We start from the raw sequence: 24158 nt of genomic DNA on the forward strand, positions 1-24158 counted from the left end.
AACTCATCAGATTATAAAGTGAAAATATAATCTATTTCATATCTGATTCTAGGTAAATTATGATTTATTTTGATAGGCAATTAATTATCATTAATATTTCATCCAGAAATAACTTGGCATTTGCAGTTTAACTCTAGTACAGCAATTTCAATAATTTGCTGTCATATATAAGGAGGTATGGATAGCAGACAAAGCAAAATAATCTAAAATATCTTTGTGATTTGAAGAATAATATTTCATGTATTTGCAGTTACTGGCAAAAATGTGAATGTAATCTTAATATCTTTAGAAAGTTTAGTTTCTGTGTATGTATTGAATTTGTATTATTGAAAGATTTATCACAACTACATATGGACAAGTTTATATCGGCCAAGATAGGAGACTGAAATTTACATCTTTATTAACTGAGTTGGCTAGGAGAGCATTTTATAAAGTGTCCTGGCAAAGACTTGTTTGTATCAAAGATGGGACAAACTTTTAAAACTATTGTGAGCTCTCCTTTATGAATCTACCAGGCAGAGGGACTGAATAATTATGTCACTTGCAGCAAGAAATAGAAACTCTTTAGTCATCCGCAATTTTTGCCAAGTGACCTGTTTCCTAAATCTTCTACACCTGTATGTTTTTTGAGATGTTGAAAAGCTCTTCAAATCACCACTTGAAGAGGAATAATAGTGCCTACTCTGGGGCAAAGAAATTTAAGTTTGAGAAGATGAATATGTTTCCGTGTTTTTCATGTTGAGATTTTTGCTTCCTTTGCTTTTTCGTTTTTCATGTGAATGTTGCTATAAAAATTCATATGAAATCACTACTTTACAGATGCTTTTCTCCTCTATCCATGTTTCTTCATCTTAGTGGCTCTCCCTTACTTGCTTAGACTTCTCTCACCTTTCCATTAGATCCACTGCAGTGGGGACTCAGTCCTTCCTTCCACCACCCTTTTTGTCCCATTTCAATGAAAAGAATCTTTCCCACAGGCCAATATGATGATCACTCTCACTGTCAACCAACTGCCCAGGCCCCTTAGTATGGCGTACAAGTTTCTTCATGATTTTACCCTTTGTTAACCCCTGAAACCTCATCCTTCCTCTTTCCCATGCTGAGCCTCAGCCATCTTGGAATCTTGCATATCTCAATCCGTACCATTCTCTCTCATGGGACTTTTGCCTTCTCTACTTACACACATTAATTCTGCTATGACTTTAATTTTTCCTCCTTACAGCCTAATTCTCTAGTAGACTCCTAATAACCTTTCAGGACTTAGGTTAGAAACTTAGGTTTCACCTTTTCTGGGAAATACCAGGCAATCTTGCCAGTCAGCTCTTCCCCAACCCCTAGATGCAGGTCCCCAATCCTAGTGCTTCTCATATTTTACCTACTATATAGCTAGTCTGTCCTGCCACAGATGGGTGTGGGGTTCTTGAGGGAAGGACTGTGTCTACTTCATCACTGTGTCATCACAAACACCTGGCAAAGTGTCAGCACATCATACATACTCAGCAATTGTTAACAAAACAGAATATAAATCTATGCTCTGTGTAAAGAATTTTCATGTACATATATATGTATTAGGTTTTTTTTTTATGACTGCTATAACAAAACCACAAACTTGGTGGCTTAAAATAACATGTTTACTCTTTCACACTTCTAAATGTCAGAAGTCCAAAATCAGCTTCATTGGGTCAAAATCAAGGTGTAGTCAGTCTCACTCCCTTCAAAAGCTCTAGAGTGTAATCTGTTTCCTGGCCTTTGTCCAGATTCTAGAGCTGCGTTCCTTGGCTCATGGCCTCTCCCTTGAGCCAGTGGCATAACATCTTGCTTCAGTGTCTTATTACCTTCTTCGGTGTCAATTCTGTGCCGAATCTCCCCCCCTCTTATAAGGACACTTAGGATTGCCTGTCCTGCACTGATATTCCAGGATAATCTTCCTATCTCAATATCCTTAACTTAATCACAATTACAAAGTCTCTTTTTACATATAAGGTAACATTCAGAGGTTCCAGAGATTAGAACCTGGATATTTTGGGGAGCCATTATTTAGCATACCACAATGTGTTAAGGCTGTTGTATTTTTGAAGCTAAACCTTTTAAAGATATGCAAATGAAAAAGAATTGGAAACTTCTCTCAAGTGTTAGAAACACTCATGTAGTGTTATCTTCTTTATTTCTTCATGTGTGTAGTGTCTACACAAGGGGATTTATGTGAACAGTTGATACCATCATCTGGAAAATTATTAGGCAAAATATCATAATGGCTAAAATGTAATGAAGAAAGCAAATGTGGCTTTTGGTTATTTCCTTGAACAATATATGGAATCAGTATTTCTTTTCACTTTTTTTTTTTTTTTTAATAGGGTATGGGCTACACCCTTGTCTCCAGGTCATATATTAGCTTTACCTTATTTGTTTCTTACATTTTGTATTCTGATTTTGACCTATTTAATAATTACTAGAGATAAAGATTTACTGATAAGATCTCATTTGAAGAGAGGATTGGTTCTGTTACTGAAAATGTTTCAAGAACTCACCTAATGAAAGGATACATTGGAAACAGTGGTTCATTTGTTTATATATTCATTTATTCTTTCTCACATCAAAGGAACATCTGGTTTTCATCATGTTCTTTTCTATATAATAGTATATAAAGATAAGTAATACTCATTGGAGATATCTATAGTTTAATGCAGGACTGTTTTAGGGACTTCCAAATTTGAGATTGTCTTCCGTCTCTGAGTCAGAGCATACTTTAGTTTTTGGAATTAAAATGAAACAAAATTTCAGTACATCAACCAGTCAAACAGTTTCATGTACCTTATATTTCTTATCCAGAATTATGTCCAGATACAGAATAAAGGTTTCTCTCTGGGTGACTAGAGGTAGACAATGAGAGAAGATTTGACTAGGGCCTTATAGCCTAGTATCTGTGGATTTGATTGGAATACCTTTCTAGAAAATGCAGTGTGTGTTGTAATCTTCCTCTGGAGAAACTGTGGCCCCATGATGAAATCCTTGTACAACGTTCTTTTAACCTAATTGAGATAAAAAGCAGCATAGCTTATTGTAAATCAGAAATAACCAGGGCGTCTAAACTGTTTTTCTCCAAGAAATTAATATCTATTACTCTTTTTTCCTTTGAGGCAAACAACTAGATATCTTATGAAGTGCAAAGTAATTCTCTGCCTACATTGCCTTAAAAAAAAAAAAAGAAAAAGAGAAAACCTCCCTAAGATCAGGAATAAAACAAGGATGTCCACTTTTAACTTCTAATCAGCACTCTAATGGAGGTTCTAGTGAGGGCAATTAAGCAAGAAAAACAAATTAAAAAACATCAAGATTAAAAAGAGAGAAGTAAAACTGTATCTATTGACAGATAACATGATCTTGTAAGTAGAAAATCCTGAAGAATTTTCCTATAAAGCTATTAGAGCTTATAAAGATATTCATCAGATCTTCAGGGTACAAAATCAATATACCATCACTTATATCTCAAAGCTGGAAAAAGTAAAAGATCAATATATCAAACCAGTTGTAGTTCTATACACTAGCAATAAATAATAAGAAAATGAAATTAAAACAATTTCATTTATAATAGCACAAAAGGATAAAAATAATTAAGAATAACTTCAACAAAATAAGTAAAAAGTATGTACTCTAAAAACTATAAAATATTGTTAAAAGAAATTGAAGAAATAAATGGAAAGATATACCATGTTCATGGGCCAGAAGACTTAATATTGTTAAAATGCCACTACTTCTCAAATTCAACTACAGATTCAACACAATCCCTATCAAAATCCCAGCTGGCTTTTTTATAGAAATTGGCAAACTGATATTAAAATTCATATGAAAATGCAAGTGACCAAGAATAATTAAACATCTTGAAAGAAAAAAACAAAGTTGGAGGACTCACTTTCCACTTTCAAAACATACTACAAAGCTGTGGTTATCAAGACAGTGACATACGGATAGACATATAGATCATTGGAACAGAATTGAAAGTCCATGAATAAACCCCTTACATTTATGCTCAACTGATTTTTAAGAAGTCTGCCAAGACTATTCAATGGGGAAAGAATATTCTCTTCAACAAATGATATTTGAACAACTAAATATCCACATGTAAATGAACAAAGTTTGGCCACTCCCTTATACCATGCACAAAAAATTGACACAAAGTGGTTGATAGACCTAAATGTGATAACTAGAAGTATAAAACTCTTAGAAGAAAAACAGCAGTAAATCTTTGTGATTTGGGCTAGGCAAAGTTGTCTTAGATACAACACCAAAAGCACTAGTGACAAAAGAAAATATAAGTTGAACTTCATCAAAATTAAAAATTTATGTACTGCAAAAGACACCATCAAGAATGTATAAAGACTCACAGAACGGAAGAAAATATTTGCAAATGATATATCTGATAAGAAGAGACTTGTATCCAGAATAAAGTCTTTTAAGTCAACAAAAAGAAAGACAACCTAGTTGAAAAATGATCAAAGGATTTAAATAGACATTTCTCCAGAGAAGAGATACAAATGACTTATAAGCACCTGAAAAGATGCTCAATATTATTAGTCATTAGGGAAATGGAAATCAAAACTATAATGATATATCACTTCATATCCACTAGGATGGCTACAGTCAAAAAGACAATGTGTTGGTGAAGATGTGAAAAAATTGGAATCCTCATACATGCTGGTTGGAATGTAAAATGATGGAACTGCTTTGAAAAAGTTTGGCAGTTCCTTAAAAAGATAAACATAGAGTTGCCATATGACCCAACAGAAATGAAATATACACCCAAGAGAAGTAAAAGCATGTATTCATATAAAACACACAAATCTTTCACAGCATTACTCATGAAAGCCGAAATGCGGAAACATCCCATATTTTCATCTACTGATAAGTGGATAAATAAAATGTAGCATATATAATGCAAATTATATTGACAATTAGAAGAATGAAGTATCGATACCTAAGACATACTCATTAGAAGTGGATAGTCCCTACAGGCTGCCTCATAGATAAGACTGCCTGAGGGTATGAGAAACCCAGAAGTCCTTGTTCTAACTACCTTTCTCAATCCCACTGATTCTTCAAATCCCAAACTGTCAAGACATTGCTGCTTTAGAAAGTAAGGCTGTTATACAGGGTTGTGATAGGATTCTGTGTTTATTTTAGCAAGGTATTTCTGGCTTCAGGGTTGAAGTTGGATTAGATAAAAGAGAAAATTAGAGAAATCATCAGAAGAGGGTTGCAGTGACCCCTGTGAGAATGAAACAAGGCAGAGTCAATGGGGATGGGGAGAGAAGAAAGTATTTGAAAGTCAGGAGGGGTAACACTTATTAAAAGTAGAGAAACAGGGCAGAATTGGGAAAACTTTTGAAAACTGGGTCAGTGATGGATGGTGACATTAACAAGGGTAAGGTACAAACTCAAGAGTAGAAAATAGAAAACTCAGTTTTGGACAGTTTGAGGACTGAGCAGAACAATTATTAGAGATGTAAAAAAAACCCCACACAATTGAGAATATTTGAAGTCAAGAGAGAAACTTCTGTAATTACAGATTTGGAATAGAGATTTTAGGATAGCTTATAGGTGGCAAGGTAGATGATACAAATGATGTTGACAGTTGGAAGAGATGACCCCAGACAGAACTCTAAGAAATATTTTTCTTTGAGATGGTAATAGAAGAGTCATCTTCCTTCGACTTAAACCTTCTCACCGACTAGAAGTTTATTACTATAACAGTCAACTGAACAGCTCTAAAATATGAAAGATCTTTATTTTTTAAATCGAAATGCAACTTCCTTCACTCATTGGTTCCAAATTAACTTTATTCAATTAAAAATAGATCTAAAATATTATCTACCTAAGAACATTCCCAAAATCTGAAAATATATGTAATGACTTATACTAATAAATATATAAATGTTTTATTTTCCAGATTAAATATCCAGAGTGCTTTGTACTCTGACTCGTGTACAATTTCTAGTTCCTTCATTATTGTGCTTATTTTTCTCCAGTATGTTTCCATTTGGCAATAAAACCTTAAATGATAGTTAAGGGAACAAGATGTCCCAGTGTCACTTCCAACCCCATGTTTCATGTACCATATGCTGCATCCATACAGACTTCCTCCCATTGTTCCCCACACACCTTCTGTCCTTGTGTGACTTCATTCCTTTGCCCATGTTCTTTCCTTTGTCAGGTGTCTTTTTCTTTTCGAAGTGAACTCCTGCTTGTCTTTTGAGCCGGAAATCAAGTTGATTTCTTCACAGAGCCTCTTCCTTAACTTTGCTAGACCAATTCTATATTTTCACAGAAATATAGTCAACTTTCATGTAGAACATGACTTATATTAGACTTTACCTCTTTACATGTCTTTACACGCTTTACCTTCCAAACAAGTACTGTGCTGCACCTTGGTTACATAGTGTTAGACAAAATACGTGGTCATTGCCTTCAATGAGCTTGCAGTCTAGTGTTTGAGAGAGAGAGAGTAAGAAAATATAGACACAGAATATGTAAGTTCAATTTGTCCTAAGTGCTATGACAAACTTGATTGGGGTACTGTGATAGAATAGTAAAAGGGAGCATCATCTAAATTGGGGAATCAGAGAAGGCCACTCTAGGGAAGAAAATAGGATCTAAAATGTGAAGAATGAGTGTATAATAGGCAAAGAACACTCTTTCAGCCAGAGTACATGCTCAAATAATGTCTTTTGAATAAATAGAAGTGCAATTTTCCCAATATTGTATTGTATTTTTCCACATTCTTTGGACCATTTTAATAGTACTTTAGTCAGGTTTTGTTTTGTAAACCATCTCAAATACTTCTTGGTAGATGAAGTTTACATTAAAATTTAATTAAATTTTTAATTTATTGACTATTGATGTATTTTCAGTTTGCATTAAAAAAAAAAATCCTGAAGTCTGTTTTTCAGGAACAACTATAAAGTTTTGAACCCCCATTCTGAGTATATGTGTTCCGTTGCCTGTTGGGTACCATAATGCAAAACCGTGCTTTTCCCTGTGTTGCCATTCATAGTCTTAGTTGTGGCTCATTATTCCCACTTGTTAAGCTCTCTAAATCTTGATTCTGACATCCAACGTATTAGCTATAACTCTCAGCTTTATATCACCCCCAAATTTGATAAGCATGCCATCTGTGTCTTTATCTAAGTTGTTAATCAAAATATTAACCAAAAAAGAACCAAGCATTTCCCTCGCAGCATCCAGCTACAGGGAACCATCCCTTCTGATGGCCCTGGTCCATTAATCAGCATTGGGTAACTACAGAAATTCATCCAGCTCCTTAAAATTGTTTATGAGGGTGTCAGGAGAGATTTTTTTTTTGTTATGTTACTTTCTACCTATAGCATCTTCTTCTTTCTTCTTTACTAGTCTAGAGAAGTCTAAATCCATCAAAAATAAATTAGATCAAAAAATAATAATAAAAAATTAGATCACTTTCTCTGAATTGACCTCAGTGAGCTCATTTTGATGTCCAATGCCCACTACTTCTATATTGAAGTATTGACAAGCTCTTTAATAGTAGGTTTATGGACTTTTGTCAGATTTGGGCACTGCCATAGCTTTATGTTAACCACCTATAGTTCTATCCCCTCAGGCTAGGCCTAGCCCCTCTGGGCCAAGGTAATGTCTTAGTGGCTTGAAGCCCAGGCCAAGTTGCTGCATCCACTGAGTATGGGTCTCTTAACAGTTCATAGTTCCTTTCAGGTAGTGATGCTATTCAGTAGGCAGGCAAGAAATGTGGGGATATAACTGCAGAATATATTTCTTACCTTGATTTAGCCCCAGTCTTGGTTTTCCTGTACTTATTTTCCATATTCTGTGTGTTGGTCTAAAGAAAGCAGTGGCTACAATTATTATTCTTCAGTTCCTACTCTGTTATTTTCTTTACAAGAACATGGGCCTCCCCTACTCTTGACTGTAGTCTTGTTCTCAGTTTTATGATTTTTCCTGTCCATTTGTTTTTCCTCTCCTTCAAATTTGGCTTAAATCCCTATGGTTCATGTCAGTTGCAAAACATTTTTTGATTCCCCTCTTGGTACTTGTTTGCCAAGAGGTCCATTTTATTTCTTAGCCTAAAATACTTAATTATGATCTTCAGTATTATCTATACTACAAGCACTTTACTTTCTATGTCCTTCTTCGTCTTCTTTCTCAAAGGCTTCTTCTAGGAAAAAAACCTATCAATACCAGCTGTATCCACCCCTCCCCGCAAAGTTCCTTATCCTCATATCTAAGACTATTAAGTCCCAGGAACTTCATTCCAGATTTCTCATCAGTAGTCATATTCCTTTCCACTTATATCATCTATGTAAGTAGCAATCAATTAATTTTACAAGCTTGACAGGTTTTTCTTGGATATTGGAGCCATACTTGGGGAAGGTTAGGGTTAAAATCTTAGCTTTTTGAATGTATGCTGTGTGTCAGGCACTCTGCCGGGGGCTTTTCTTTTATTTTTTTTATAACATCTGTTTAACAGCAATAAAATCTCAAGGCCCACACAGCTCACTCTCGATATGGTATCTCATTGGAAGAAACTAAAATATTTAAAATCTTTTCAGACTCTTGACATGATACAAAGGAGTGGGACAATGGGTCACCACGCACAGGGATCTGAAGTACACTGTTTTTTCCCATTGCTGTCCCACAAAATGTCCCCTGCTGGGCTTTGAGCAGGACAAAAATAACAACAGTTCTCTTGAAGGTCATTGTAATAGTTTTCTATGTCCTTGTATTTTATGTCTCAAGTTGAACTAAAGCACTTTATCATGTATGTCCTAGGGAAATTTTCTCTGTGGAGTGCCCCATCAAACAGATGTAGTATTAGGCTATTTTTAATGTCGAAGAATGAGGACAGACTGAAGTAACCTCAGGTATTAGGGCCCGTTGCTGGCTACATGGGGAGCTAAGGGAGCAAAAAGAACCTTCTCCATCTCGGGAGGGAACACGGTGGTTCCTGGCTCTGCTCCCCACGGTATGACTCTCTCATTCTTGTGACTGTGCCTTGGGTCTCCTGAGTCTTTCTTGACAGCCTAGACTGAGCTGCTACGTGCTCTCGTCTTCAGTCCGTGCACATCCCTCTTTTATTTTTAATTTGGTTTCATAATTTCCCCTATTACTCTATATCCCCAATCCTATTAGCTTCCCTCATATTTTATTTATAACCTTCCAATCCTCTCTGCATCTGCTTGTATTAAAGCCTTTGTATTCCTGAAGTATAAACATAATTATTGAGCTTGTGTTTTAATGTATATTCAGAGTATATATCCATCTTCTTTTTTCACCTTTATTGGAATATAATTGACAAAAGTCGTATATAGTTAAGGTATACAACTTGATGTTTTGATCTACATTGTGAAATAATCCCCATAATCGAGAGAGTTAACATGTACTTCACCTCACATAGTTACCATTTCTTGTGTGTATGGTAAGAGCAGTTGAGGTCTACCTGCTTAGCAAATTTCAAGTATATAATGCAGTATTGTTAACTACCATGCTGTATGTTAGATCTCCAGAACTTATTCATCCTGTACAAATGAAACTTTGTACCTTTTGGCCAGCATCTCCCCATTGCTCCCACACCCCCCAACCTCTGGCAACCACCATTCTACTCTGTGGTTTTATGAGTTCAGCTATTGTAGATTCCCCATAGAAGTGAAATCATGCAGTATTTTTCTTTCTGTGTCTGGCTTATTTCACTTAGCATAATGTCTTCCAAGTTCATCCATGTTATCACAAATGGCAGGATTTCCTTCATAAGGCTGAGTGATGTTTCATTGTATGTATATACCACATTTTCTTTATCTATTCATCCATGGACAAACAGATTGTTTCCATATCTCAGCTACTGTGAATAATGCTGCAGTGAACATGGGAGTATAGATAGCTCTTTGAGACATTGATTTAATTTCCTTTGAATATATACCTGGTAGTGGGTTTGCTGAATCACAGGGTAGTGCTATTTTGTTTCTTTGGTTTTTCCCTGATAAATAATTATAGCTAACATTTATTGAACATTTACAGCAGGCTGTACCTGTCTCTAAATGTTCTCTATTAACTCCTTTTATTCTTATATCAACAGTCTAAATTAGATATTAGTTTTATTACTATGTTACAGATAAGGAAATCAAGGAGTAGAGAGGTAAAGGAGCTTCTATAAGCTTGCTCAACTAGGAATGTCAGAGCTTGTTTTCTCATCCAGGCAATATGGTTCCAGAGTGTGTCTCTCAATTAATATATTCACTACCTCTGTTCATTCTTCTGTATGTAGATTTATTTATTCTTTTGTAGGCACTGCGTAGTATTCTATCTTTCACACATATTTATCATTTTATATTTCTTTTCCAATAGTGATAAATTATCCATGCTTCATTCCAGTCTTAGCCAATCAACTAATGATGTGAACAGCCCTATCATGGCACCTGCACTACAGTATGATCATTAGGTAGCTAGTATGATAGTATAAGTATAATTTACCAGAAAAACAAAACAAGAACATTAACAAAATAAGGAGAAATATACCAAAATGATAATAGTTGAGAGTGTTTGAAATCTAAGAATGTTTTCTTCCTCCAACTCTTTCTGCTCTTTGCTTTCCATTTCTGTTTCTCTACATTTAGAATTGTACTGTTGACAACCCTCAGATTTTGAGTCTCATATATGAAATCAGAGCTAGAGCCAAATTTTTAGGTGTGTGGTCTGTATATTGTGTCCCTGAAGTTTTGCTTAATCTAGGTATGGGTTGGCTTCACCTGATTATTTCCAACAGCTCCAAAACAAAACTTCACACCTTAAAATACCTTAGCTGGTACTATCTCAATTCTCTTAAATGATAAGACTTGAGGATTTTATCTCATCTCTTTTTCTGAATCATCTTTAGGGGCATTAGAAGGATGAGTGCAGTGCATTTTAACTCCAGATGGAATAATTCAGCACTTTCCTGGACCAGAGTTATATTCTAAAGATACACAGCCATAGTCTCTGTTTATATGATGATGATTGTAAAGAGATCCATATAAAGCTAAGATGGTTGTGTACAGCATGAAATAAAACAAAAGAAGCTGTTTTCCATGTTTCCTGAACTATATCTCTACTTTTTGAAATTATTACCACATGTTGAACATTGTAAAGGTACAGAGTTTCATAATGGAGAGACATGGAAGCAACAGTTTATGGAAGTCCCTCTAAGTCATTTCAAGAGGTAGGACTTTAATATAGGAGTAGGATGGGGAACTCAGAAGGAGGAACATGATTGGTTAGGACTGGGGAGGGTAATGAGTTCAATGTGTTTTTCTTTAAAGTCTTGTTAATGTTGCCTCAGTCTCTAGTGGCCTTCAAGCTCTGTTTGTTCAGTATTTTAAATATGCCTATTATAATTAGCATGGGACTATTGACATGTACCAAAAGATAATCATTACCTATTCTATTTATTTGATCAACAAATAGACAAAAATTCACATGTGCACTCTCCCCATCCCTCTGTGCAATAGAGGTCTGGGTCTTGATGTGAAAGCAGCATTCTTGCAAAGACTCAAGATGTTGGATCTTCTCCTATAGGGGATTTCTCAAGCTGGGACTATCTTCCTACCGCCCATCCCCATTTGATGCCCAGAAGATGAAGTTATACCTTTTTTTTTTTGCAAATAAGAATAGCAGCAGCAATGGTTAACCCCTTGTTCCAGACCCTCTAATGCACAAAGCAATTCTTTGAAGTAGGTGTAATAATTACCACCATTTTGCAGATGAAAAAGTTGAGGCTTGAAGGGGTTCAGTGACAGCTGCAAATTAAAACCACTAATAGTAAGTGTCTTGGTTGATTTTGAAATTAATTCTTTCTCATTTTTTAAGCCCATGCCATTATCCACCATGGCACTGTTCCTATCTTATAGGAACTGAGTGCTCGCTGTGTGGTCGGCACTGTTTGGTGCTCTCATTTGATCCTCATAATAATCTTATGCAGCGGGTACTATTACTGTTACCATTTTAAAAATCAGAGGTTGCAAACATTTTTATGAAGGTCCAGATGATAAATGTTTTCAACTTTGTGGGTCATACTATCTCTGTCACAGCTAGTCACCTCTGCTATTTCAGTGGAAAAGTCGCCGTAGACAACGCTTAAACAAATGACTGCGACTTGATTCCAACAAAACTGTATTTACAAAAAGAGGCAATTTGGGGCTTCCCTGGTGGCGCAGTGGTTGAGAATCTGCCTGCCAATGCAGGGAACACGGGTTCGAGCCCTGGTCTGGGAAGATCCCACATGCCACGGAGCAACTAGGCCCGTGAGCCACAACTACTGAGCCTGCGCGTCTGGAGCCTGTGCTCTGCAACAAGAGAAGCCGCGATAGTGAGAGGCCCGCGCACTGCGATGAAGAGTGGCCCCCGCTTCCCGCAACTAGGGAGAGCCCTCGCACAGACACGAAGACCCAACACAGCCAAAAATAAATACAAAAATAAATAAATACATAAATAAAATTAAAAGAAAAAAGATTACTTAAAAAAAAAAAAAAAAAAAAAAGGCAATTTGGATTTGACCTGCAAGCCACAGGTGTCCAATCTTTGTTATAGATGATGAAAGTGAAGCTTAGAGGATTTAGGTAGCTCTTGTTAAAATGGGGTATGAGCCTAGGAAGGCATGATATCCCATCCATATCTCCTCCAAATTCTCAACCATATGCTACATCATCTTCCTTATCATAGTCTTCATTCCTCTCTCTAGTAGGTTGAATTTTGTCCCCAAAAGATGTGTTAAAGTCCTCCAGTACCTGTGAATGTGACCTTATTTTCAAATAAGGTGTTTGCAGATATAATTAAGTTAGGGAACTTAGGATGAGATCGTCCTGGATTTAGGGTGGGCTCTAAATCCAATGACTGGTGTCCTTTTAAGAGAAAGGAGAGGGAGATTTGAGACACAGAGGGACACAGAGAAGACAACCTTGTGAAGAGAAGACAGCAGTTGGAGGTGCGCTCCCACAAACCAAGGAAGGTCAGGAGCCACCAGAAACTGGAAGGACAAAGAAGGATTTTCTCCCGTAGACTTCGAAGGGAACACAGCCCTACCAATACCTTAATTTCATACTTCCAACCTCCAGAACTATGAGAGAATACTTTTCGCTGTTTTAAGCCACCCAGTTTGTGACAATTTGTTATGACAGCCCCAGGAAATGAATAAACTCTCTTCTTCTGTCGCTTTTTGTTCTCTCGTCCAAGAGATACTTCTGGTCGCTCTTGAGACTTTTTCCTGGTTTAAAAGGCCCTCTCTCTTTGTGAATTGGAATTATCCACAGTTCCTTGACATGATTACTTTAGCTAGAAGATTGTTGACTATTTCAATTTCAGAAAATTAATTAAAATTAAACATCTCCCCCTCCCCTGCCTCTTCTTTTGTTCATTTAGCAGTTATATCATTAAATATAATTAAATAAAATCATAAGTTATCTGTTTGTCTACAGAAGACAAGAGAAGCCTAAATGTAAATCTCTGGATTGGCTGATGCACAATCCATTAGGAAACAAATTTATTGGTAAGTGAAACAAATTCACCATTATCAGCAGCATGCGGTATAAATCAAGGCTGGGAGTCCTATTTAATTTTACACCTTGGTGATATTTCAGAGGTATTTTTTTTTTTTTTTTACAGTAACTTGCAAGGAGTTAATGTGCTGTGAATTCATTCCAGTACATTGATTTCTGCATTAGCTCAGTGAAAGATACAGTTCTTTGGTGAAAGCAAACTTTTGGAGGTAAATTTGCTTGGTCATGTAATCCATAATTCAGAATTTATAATAACAACTTATTTCATTGTTCATGAATACAAATTATTGTCTGGATAACCCAACATTCCAGTAGATAAAAAATAATTGGAGTTTCGGGACTTCCCTGGTGGTTCAGTGGTTAAGACTTTGTGCTCCCAATGCAGGGGGCATGGGTTCAATCCCTGGTCGGGGAACTAAGATCCCGCATGCTGCATGGTGTGGCCAAAAAAATAAAATATAAATAAATAAATAAAACTGAATCACTTTGCTGTACACCTGAAGCTAACACAACATTGGTAATCAACTATACTCCAATATAAAATAAAAAGTTTAAAAAAAAGAATATGGCTTCTACATAAAAATGTAAAGTATAAGGACTAATGTACTGACCAAGAAGACAAGATTTAATATTTAAAAAAAAAAATAATTGGAGTTACATCGTGCAGTTTGTTCCATGCACACCTTATCACTTGATGAGCTTTGTTCTGTGCTCCAGGGCTTGGAGGAGGTTGTTTCTGAATGGAGGATGCCTTCATCTACCTCTTTCTAGGTATTCTTGCCGTTGTAGGTATTTTTGATGTCTTTTGTTGCCACCTTTAGGAATTACGTTTAAGTGCTGGTGTTCGTAATATTCAGGGTACTGATGGCAATAGAACTCCATCCACACAATGAAGCTTAAACTTCAGGACCTGTCTCTTGCATGGGTGTCTTCTAAGGTGGAGATTTCTAGATAGATTCCTCCTGGCTCCCTTCATATGATGAGTAGGGGGAGCCCTGACTGGCAGGTCTCTGTATCTTCCACCTTTTCTTACAATACAAGAGGCCTCGCTTTATATTGGAATTATGAATTGGGTTTTTGCTTTGCTTTAGTTGGGGGAGAAATACTTAGTTTAGAAATTTAAATGATCATCTAAGAGACTGCAGCGGACGGCAAAGGCATATTTTATCTGAGGAGGCCTGACTACTTGGTTCTAGCCAATGGTTGACAGGCTAGAATGAGGACCCAGTGTTCCCAGATCCTCCACTTTTTCAAGAGAAGCCAGAAATCTTTATTTTCATACAAAATCTCCCAATATTGAACTTTTGGTCTCAAAATAAATATATAAACAAGAAAGTAAATAAGCAGGTAGATAATAAATCCATTTTATTCCAATATAATGTCTGCATTCAGGTCAGAGCTTCCTCTAGGGACCTTTGAGATGGAGCAAAAGGACAAACACTTTTCTTCTAAGTGCGTATATTTCTGAATCCCATGGGATACTTAGAAGTATCTATCTACTCATAAACTGGCCATTGCTGGTTGTTAGAATTAGTTATATTTAAGCTGTCTTAACAGGAAATGAAGCTGCTATTTAAAGAGCTGGTTCATTGGTCATTTTGAATAGTCCGTTTTATTTAGACAGTATATTAGCCATGCGTACATCAGAGCTAGTTAATTATAAGTAATATTCTATCATGTTTCATTATGTTCTTTAACAATATATAATAATATATATTACATTTAGTATATATTTACATATAATATTTTTATATTTTATATTTATATATATTTATAAATTATATATATATGTATATAATTACACTTAGTGGTCTTTTAGCCTAAGGTTTAGCCATTTGTTACTTCACATGTGAATTTTCCAGTCATCTCTTGAGAAGGTGCCCTGTTCTCATGCTGTCTTTTCTTCAATCCAATAGCACACCTGAATTAATGATCAGAATTCTTAACTTTCTAAGCCCTGCAGCATGACTTCCCAATGTGGCTCCACCCGACAGCCAATTTTTTACTTCTCCCCAACCTCAATTCCTGTACAGAAGATTCCTCTGTTGACTTGTGAACATTTGGCGTTCATGCTCATCTTCATAATTTAATTTGTAGGATCTCTCCTGCCTAGATTGCCTTCTGCATGTCTATCATTTTATCATAATTCTGCCATGCTTTAGAGATTATTTATTTTAAGTTAGGCCATGATCTATTTAGAGTTGTACTTTTGAACCATTAATATGGCAGCTGATCAGACATGGAATGGATTTGAAGAGACTGGAGACCTGGAGTCCAGTTAAGGGGCCATTATAATAGTCCAGGTGAGAGATAATGAGCATCTGGCCTTGGCTGGTGGCAGCAGACTTGGAAAGACAGAGATGGACTCAAAACACAACTGATTTACTGATCCAATACAGAATCACTCATTTTGTCATTGTTATCCTAGCCTTTAATTTACATGGAAATAATCTGGCATGAGAAATGGTACCCAAATTTGAAAATTATTACCCTATAATTTTTCTGCTTAAACATCTTTACAGAATTATATTTTCTATCAATCACTAGCATGAAAAACAGACTAAGAAGAAACATTTTTACCTTGCTATATAGCTTTTAGTAGTGGTAAAATATTAGTATGCCACTTATATTGTATGTTAATTTTTCCACAAACTCCTACTTATTATAACTTTTGACCTTACAGTATTAAAGGGGGTTAAAAAGGACACGTATTATACATTTTTATTTTCACATGAGTAAACTGAACAATTGAGGTTTAATATTTTATTTCAGATCACATAAGGTCAGACCTTGATTTATAATCCATATCACTAGTTTTTTTTTTTTAAATAATAAAGTATACATTTTCCTGAAATATATATCTATAGGTTCAACTTTTACAAAGTCACATTCTCATTGGATAGTGCTGCCATTCAGACTGTGCTAACTGCTTGTATAGCTTAATCTTGTTTTCTCAGGACATTATATATAGCTTCTCAAAGTACTCTAAATATTTGTTCCATGCAGCTTTTTACTTTGTCTTCTGAAGATACACTTTCCTAAGCCAAGGTTGATGCATAGGGTAAGATAGGTTGTAGTATGGGAACAAATGAAACAAACAACTTCAAAATCTCAGCGGTTGAAAGCCACCAAGATCATTCAGTATCCATGTCCATCCTGCATTGGCTGAGTTTATTCTTCACTCCAGGATGGGGCAGCCACTATCTGCAACATTTTTGGACCCTGTGGTACAGAGAAAGAAAGAGGGGGGCAAGTTACACTCGGGCTCTTAAAGCTGCCACCTAGAAGTGACATACTTCACTTCTGCTCACATTTCATTGGCTAAAGCAAGTAAGAAGATCACACCTAATTTCCAGGGGCAGGGAAGTGTAGTCATACCACGTGTTCAGAAGCAAAACCTAAAATATTTGGAGAACAGCACTGACAACGTGAGGAGAATAGCACTAACTCAGACATGCTCTGAGATCAGCTTTCAGAATTTTGGAAGGAAATATAAAGTATAGAATGTCTGGTGTAATTTAAGTCAAGATTTTCTCAGGGCAAGAAGATATCATGAGAGAACTTAATACAGGCTCTTGCAGCCACAGTTCTACAAATTACCCAGTAATATTGTGTTGTCAGCAATCTGTATCTTTGTAGTGTTTCAAATGCCAAGTTTATTATGTGGTTAAAGCGTTCAGTCACTTTAATTTTAACAGCATTTATTTGCAGTAATGCTAAAAAGTGATACATACAGTCCTAATTGAATGGTTCAAATGATTCTGTGTCTAGCATCCCATTTGTCCCTAACATCCTTAATATCTTCTAAGAGCAAAGTATCTCTTTTGTCTGCCTGGAGGAACCAGACATGAGGCTGTAAATGCTGAAACTCTGTCTATATGAACAGCTGCAGATACCATCTTGATTAAATTGCCTGGACAATTCAATTTAAAAGATCAGTTCTTTATATGATTTGGTTGATTGATTAAATTGACACTGATACATTTAGTTAGAGCAAGTGAACCAGGTTGAGCAATTAGTCAAAAGCCTGTGTCTATTGCAAAAATTTGCCAATAAATATTTTCACATGAAATACTTAGAAAATTGAAGCCAGAATCCATTTGTTACCTCAGATTGTTGTATAATTTGTATATATTATTTGTATCATTTAATTTAAGTCATTTATTATATACCATTTTTTTTTCTTATTTGTAAGACTGCTCTCTAGCAAAATATGAATTTCTTTAAGGCCAGGGTTGATTATCTACTTTGTCACTCTAGCACTAAAGAGAACATTCTGAGGTCATAATAATGATTTTTTTCTACTTGATAGTGAGCTGTGTATCTCCATCAAGTCTGGATTCAAGTTCCCTTTCTAATTCTGACCGGTCTATAAAATGAAGCTTTTGACCTTGATGACTTTGAATAGCTCATCATCTAAAAGTTCGCCAATAAATTATATTGTTAATTAAGAAAACTGGTTGACACTTAGATGATTTTTTCTGGTAGATGTAATAAAATTTAATACATAATTATGCTGTGAAATATTTGAGTTTTAAGGAATCCAGGAAAACTTTCTCCTTAATGTGACTATTTGAACTTTGTGTAACTTCTCATTCAGCTGTATTCAGGTATCTGATTAGGTTGTGGGCCCCAAATAAGGTATTTTGTTATCTGCAATACCATAACCATCATTTTATAATGGTTAATATTAGAGAGTCTTTGCTGATGCGTTCTTATATATGTAGTAAAGGTATTTTTCTACCAGTAGGGAGTATTTTCAAAAATATTCTTTTAATAACTCAAAATTTTAAAGGAAGAGATAATGATAACTAAGGTGCTTTCTAGCTCTCCCCTCTCAGGCCCCACAGAAGCCTAAACAAGGTTGCACCCATCTTTGAAAGACTGTATCTTTGAAAGAATGTAACTGCTGTTCATAAGCGGTATTCCCAGGCCAAAATATAAATTCACCAAAGCAAGCTGGCAACCTTATTGAGTTTGCACTACATAGCCGCACACTAATGGATTGAGATTTTAAATAAATGTTTAGCAGTTAGTGTTTCCCTTGAGAACAATGGCAAAGTATTGGTCTAATTTCTCAAATTCTTTCTTGTGACAGTATCAGAACATCTGCCCCCATACTTTCCCCACCTCTCCTAAAGGATATCTACTTTAAACCACTCTGACTTAAGTCATCGGATACTTTTAAGTATAGTACATGTTACTAGATAAATAGTAGAACTAAAATGTATAAATTCAAATAATAAATCTTTAAATATTGACAAATGAAGACATGATATCATTTTGACTCACAAAGTTCTCCCAGATCTTCACTTTGAACTAGGGAAGAGGTGATCAGCATTTTCTTTATCTTTTCCTGATTTTATTTTTGGTGGTATGTTTTCATTATTTCAGCAAAGTGTCAGTAAATAGAACATTCACTATCTAGGAGGATGTTTGCCATTACTTTACACAGTAGGAAAATATAAGTAAATTAACCTAGGTTATTTCCTCTTAATGTCATCAATATTTCCTTTCACGTCTTCCAAAACAAGATCTTACGGGGGCAGGGGGAGGAGCAGGGGAGCAGGGGCAATGTTAGTACTTGAATGCCAGAGAAAAAAAATGCACAGCAGGTAATATCCTGGGAAGTGGTTTTATCAATGAGACCACTGTGTTAAGAGAGCAGTGTTTTCACCTACGTCTATTGGACCAACCTAGAGAGCAATATTTGAGGGTTATTTATATAGACTGAAGCCAGGTTCCTGGGCTTCAGCCCTATTGGGTGTAAGTCATTCAATAAATTCCTCCAGTTATAACATAGAGACTCTGTTAATGGATTCTATTCAGTTCATCTTCATCTATAATATCAACAGATCCTTTTTGAACACCTATGTACAATGTATATGGCTTACAAAATCACTATGTTGGATGCATTCTTTATTGATAATTATGTAATGACTACTTCCTACTGAATTTCATATGCATACAGATAACTAAAATAGAATATGAAAGCATCCCCAGGCTAAGTAATATGATGGTCCAAGCAGTGTATTCTGCATATAAATTATAGCGTCAAATGTTTTCAGTAGGAAAACTGCTTCTTTCATTGCAACTAGGTTTAGATTTCTGAATGTTGCCAGTTCAGCTAGTCTGTGGTATATTTTATGTAAATGAGCTTTTAAAACATTAGTGAAGTTTCCATAGTCAGGAATTGGAATTCTCTTATGGGAGGTTAACCTTGTAGGTAGTCACATTTGGTCATACTCTGCTTCCAACAGTTGTAAGTATTAAGTATGTGGGTAGAACTGATCCTTTCCATTATGAGATAGGTATAAGAATATGCAGTTATTAATGGTTCTCACTATGAGCTTTCCTTTGGGGTATACTCTAGCGTGAAAATAACTTTTCTGAAAAATAATTGTCACTGTTGCTTAGACCTGTTGAATTTCAGAATTATTTTATACTCACTGAATTTATGACCTTGACTTTCATAGAGATCCTCTGGGTTTATGTCTTATCATAGGGAATAAAAAGAAAACCAGTATTTCTAAGAGGCTCTCTAATTAAAATCCATCAGTATGCAAGTATATATGAAAATGATTTAAAATCTTATTGAATTAAAAGGCCATCTGATTCAAAATCTGCTTTAAAATAGGATCTAAATAGGCACTCAGTTATTTACAAGTTATTTATATGAAGTCTCCTGAAATTTCATATTTGAAGCATTTACACCATGAGAGTTAATTCTGCTTAATTACTAGTCCTGCTATTTTCATTCAGTAGCAAATGGAATCATTTTCTGACTCAGTTTCTCTGTAAAACTAAGTAATGCCTGTTGCCTATATTTAATCCTATAGTTAGCATTTATTATATACCTAATACTGAATTAACCATCAAAGCTCCTTAGAAAGGACTGTAGAATTGTAACTATGGTAAGCAATAGAGAATTTTAACAATCTCAAATAGACCTTTTTTTTTTTTCAACCTTAGAAAGATCCTTCCTGATGACTTAGGTGTTTGATGTACTCTCTCTTGTCAATGAGTATTATTTAGATACTGTAAAGTCATTCTACTATTAATGTAAGAAAAATATACCTATAATATGAGAGAGAGTGAGAGAGCTTGGAAAGATAGCAAGTGGTGAAAATGTGCCTTATATAAGAAAATGACTGCCTTTTCCATCGTGATATGAAGATAGAAGAAGAATATGGAAATTCATACAGATATATTCATAGGAAATGGAAGGAGTTCTTCTTATTCATTTCTTTCTATTTTTTTCTGGGAAAGAAGAGTTGAGATCTCAAAAGTGTGAAGATAGGTAGAGAAGGTTTGAAAAAGCTGTGATGTGGAATGGGAGTGAGAAGAAAGCTCAGAAGAATCACCAGGCAGTGTGTGGCATTAGCAGTGCCTTAGTCTCCACTTGATGTCCAGCATTCAGAACAGAGCAGGAAAACAGCTGGACCAGTCTAGATCTGAAGTTTTGCCAGACCGGCATGGCAGAAGGAGCAACGGGGCCAGATGGTCTACTTTACCGGCAAGAGAGTAATTGTAGTAATGAAGGCTAAACTGGATAGAGAAAGGGCAGAGTTTTTCCTGAGGAAAGACATAAATACTATTGCAGAAGATGAAGTAGTCTATGTGGAAAGATTTCAAGATATAGGAGGGGGAAGGGCAGGAGGAAAACAAGTTAGGGAGGTGGTTCTTGGATTTGATTACACATTAGAATTCTCTGGGGATCTTTGAAAACTACCATTGCCTAGGTCCCATCCTCTGAGATTTGGTTGAATTAGTCCATAGTATATCCTGGGCAATGGGAACATATTTTACAGCCAAAGTTGAAAACCCTTGTTTAGAGCCTCTTATAAAGAATCTTACAGTTTTTGCAAAGTGGTTGTCACTTTATTTTCAAGGCAATGGAGAATCAGCAAAGGGTTTAAAAGGGATAGTGTAAATTATTATGTATTTTAGAAAAGTAACTTTTTCCTCAGAGTGACAACCAATACCAAAAGAGAATGATTAGGAGAAAGGGAGACTAGTGGAGAGAATATTTCAGTGTTCTGGGCCAGAAAGAGTATGATCTTAAACCAGGGACGAACAAAAGAATTATAGAGTAGGGGACATAGTTGTGATGCTTCAGCATAAGAGCTTATTACACCTATTAATATATGTGTAAAATGATGAAGGCTGGTCTAAGATAACTGTGAGATTTTTAATTTTGGATAATTTGTTAGTTTTCAATTGCTGCATAACAAATTACTGTCGACGTAGCCATTCAAAACATTTATTATCTCACTGTTTCCATGAGTCAAGAGTACAGCCGTGGCCTCTCTAAATTCTCTGCTTAAGAGTCTCACCAGGCTATAACCAAGTGAACCAAGAGTCAAGTCTCAGCAGAGGTGTGACTGGCGAAAGCTCCTCTTCCAATCTCCCTTGGAATTGTTGGCAGAATTCCTCTTCATGCACCTGTAAGGCTGAGACCCCTGTTTTCTTGCTAGCTAACAGCCAAGGGCTGCCCTCAGGCCCTAGAGGCTGCTTGCAGCCCCCTACCCTGTGGCCACACCGTAGGCATTTTATAGCATGGCTGTTTGCTTCTTCAAGGCCAGCAGGAGAATTTCTTTCTCCACAGAACAGGCCCGGTCACTCTCTTAAGGGTTTTTACCTGATTAATTCAGGCCCAGCCAGGGTCATCTCCCTTTTGATTAACTCACAATCAGTGATTTGGCATGTTAATAGTATCTGTGCATTCCCTTCCCCTTTGCCACATACCATAACCTAATCATGGGGCTGACTTCCTATCATATTCACAGGTCTTGCCCAAACTCAAAGGGAAGAGATTATACAGGCATATACAACAGCGTACAGGAGTCAGATATGTTGCAGTTAATTAAGGTGAGGAATATAAGAGAATTAGAATGTTTCAGGAGGAAACTGGTGGCCTCAGTTTTAGATATGTTGAATTTGGGGGTATTTGGGCACCCAATTAGAGTGGATCAGTAGGTGGCATAGAAATTAGTAAAGAGATGGGAATTGGAAATACATGTTTGGTAGTGATCGGTGGAGGTGACAGTTCATCATCCAGAGAAAGACTGTAGCAAGAAGTGGGCTGAGGGCAGGAGCAAGAGCTAGTAAAGCCAGAACATCTGTATGTGTATTTCAAACCACACCTCTTGATTCCAGTCCAATATCTCATATACAACTTTTCACTATTCCTCTTTTTTCTTTTGATAATATCCTGCTCTTCCTAGTCTGTGGTCCACTCTTTGTCCTCCTCCCACCTCTAAGTCAAACTACACAGAAGTGAGAATCAAGATCTTTCTTTGTAATATCCAAAGAAACCACACAGATGGCCAGTAGGCACATAAAAATATGCTCAACATCACTAATGATTAGAGAAATGCAAATCAAAACTATAATGAGGTACCACTTCACACTGGTCAGAATGACCATCATTAAAAAGTCTACAAGTAACAAATGCTAGAGAGGGTGTAGAGAAAAGGGAAACCTCCTACACTGTTGGTGGGAATGTAAGTTGGTGCAGCCACTATGGAAAACAGTATGGAGGTTCCTCAGAAAACTAAATATAGAACTATCGTATGATCCAGCAGTCCTACTCCTGGTCATATATATGGAGAAATCCGTACTTTGAAAAGATACGTGCACCCCAGTGTTCACTGCAGCACTATTTACAATAGCCAAGACATGGAAACAACCTAAATGTCCATCAACAGATAAATGGATAAAGAAGATGTGGTACATATATACAATAGAATACTACTCAGCCATAAAAAAGAATGAAATAATGCCATTTGTAACAACATGGATGCAACTAGAGATTTTCATACTAAGTGAAGTCAGACAGAAAGACAAATACCATATGGTATCACTTATATGTGGAATCTAAAATATGGCACAAATTAACCTATCTATGATAAAGAAACAGACTCACAGACATAGAGATCAGACTTGTGGTTGCCAAGGGGTGGGGGGAGAGGGATGGACAGGGAGTTTACGGTTGGTAGATGCAAACTATTACATTCAGAATGGATAAACAACAAGGTCCTACTGTATAGCACAGGTAACTGTATCCAATCTCCTGAGATAAACCATAATGGAAAAGAATATTAAAAAAAGAATGTGTATATATATATGTATAACTCAGTCACTTTGCTGTACAACATTGTAAATCAACTATGCTTCAATTAAAAAAATAATAAGCTTGCTTTATTTAAAAAAAGGAATCTTTGTGAAAGGCTTGCAGATCACAGGCACTAAGATTGACTCTATTATGCTCTCTATTCCCAGACAGGGAATTGTAGGTCCAGTGGAGGGAGATGGTGTCACCGTTAGCCCTGAGCTGCTTCATTTCTTCTTTTTTCATTTCTTTTTATCAGAAAGCAGGACTTGCTGTGCACTTTTCCCTGCTTCCTCAATCCCAGAATTGTCTATGAAGGAAACAGATGGCACAAATTTGGAATGCAGAAGTAATCCTATGTATCTGTCTCTGAAATCTTTTGTCTGTTTATTGAAACCTCTGCAGCAGTATTGTTAGGCAGTCTGATCTGTGATAATAGAAACAGAAAGTAAGCTTGATTAGTATATTTTGATCAGACT

At 36.1% G+C, this 24158-nt stretch overlaps 1 protein-coding gene and 1 long non-coding RNA gene across 5 annotated transcripts in view; both read left to right on the plus strand.

The window, feature by feature from the left end:
* Window positions 1–24158, plus strand: part of THSD7B (thrombospondin type 1 domain containing 7B) — a 1195438-nt gene that overhangs the window by 968203 nt on the left and 203077 nt on the right. The gene's annotated exons all lie outside the window — the stretch shown is intronic.
* LOC309662473 lies at window positions 3940–16388 on the plus strand. Its single transcript, XR_014264718.1, has 2 exons — window positions 3940–12199; window positions 12552–16388. It is a non-coding gene; the product is annotated as an uncharacterized lncRNA (long non-coding RNA).

Source organism: Balaenoptera physalus, assembly GCF_965194825.1.
Source record: "Balaenoptera physalus genome assembly, chromosome: 6".
In the NCBI taxonomy this organism is placed as follows: Eukaryota; Metazoa; Chordata; class Mammalia; order Artiodactyla; family Balaenopteridae; genus Balaenoptera; species Balaenoptera physalus.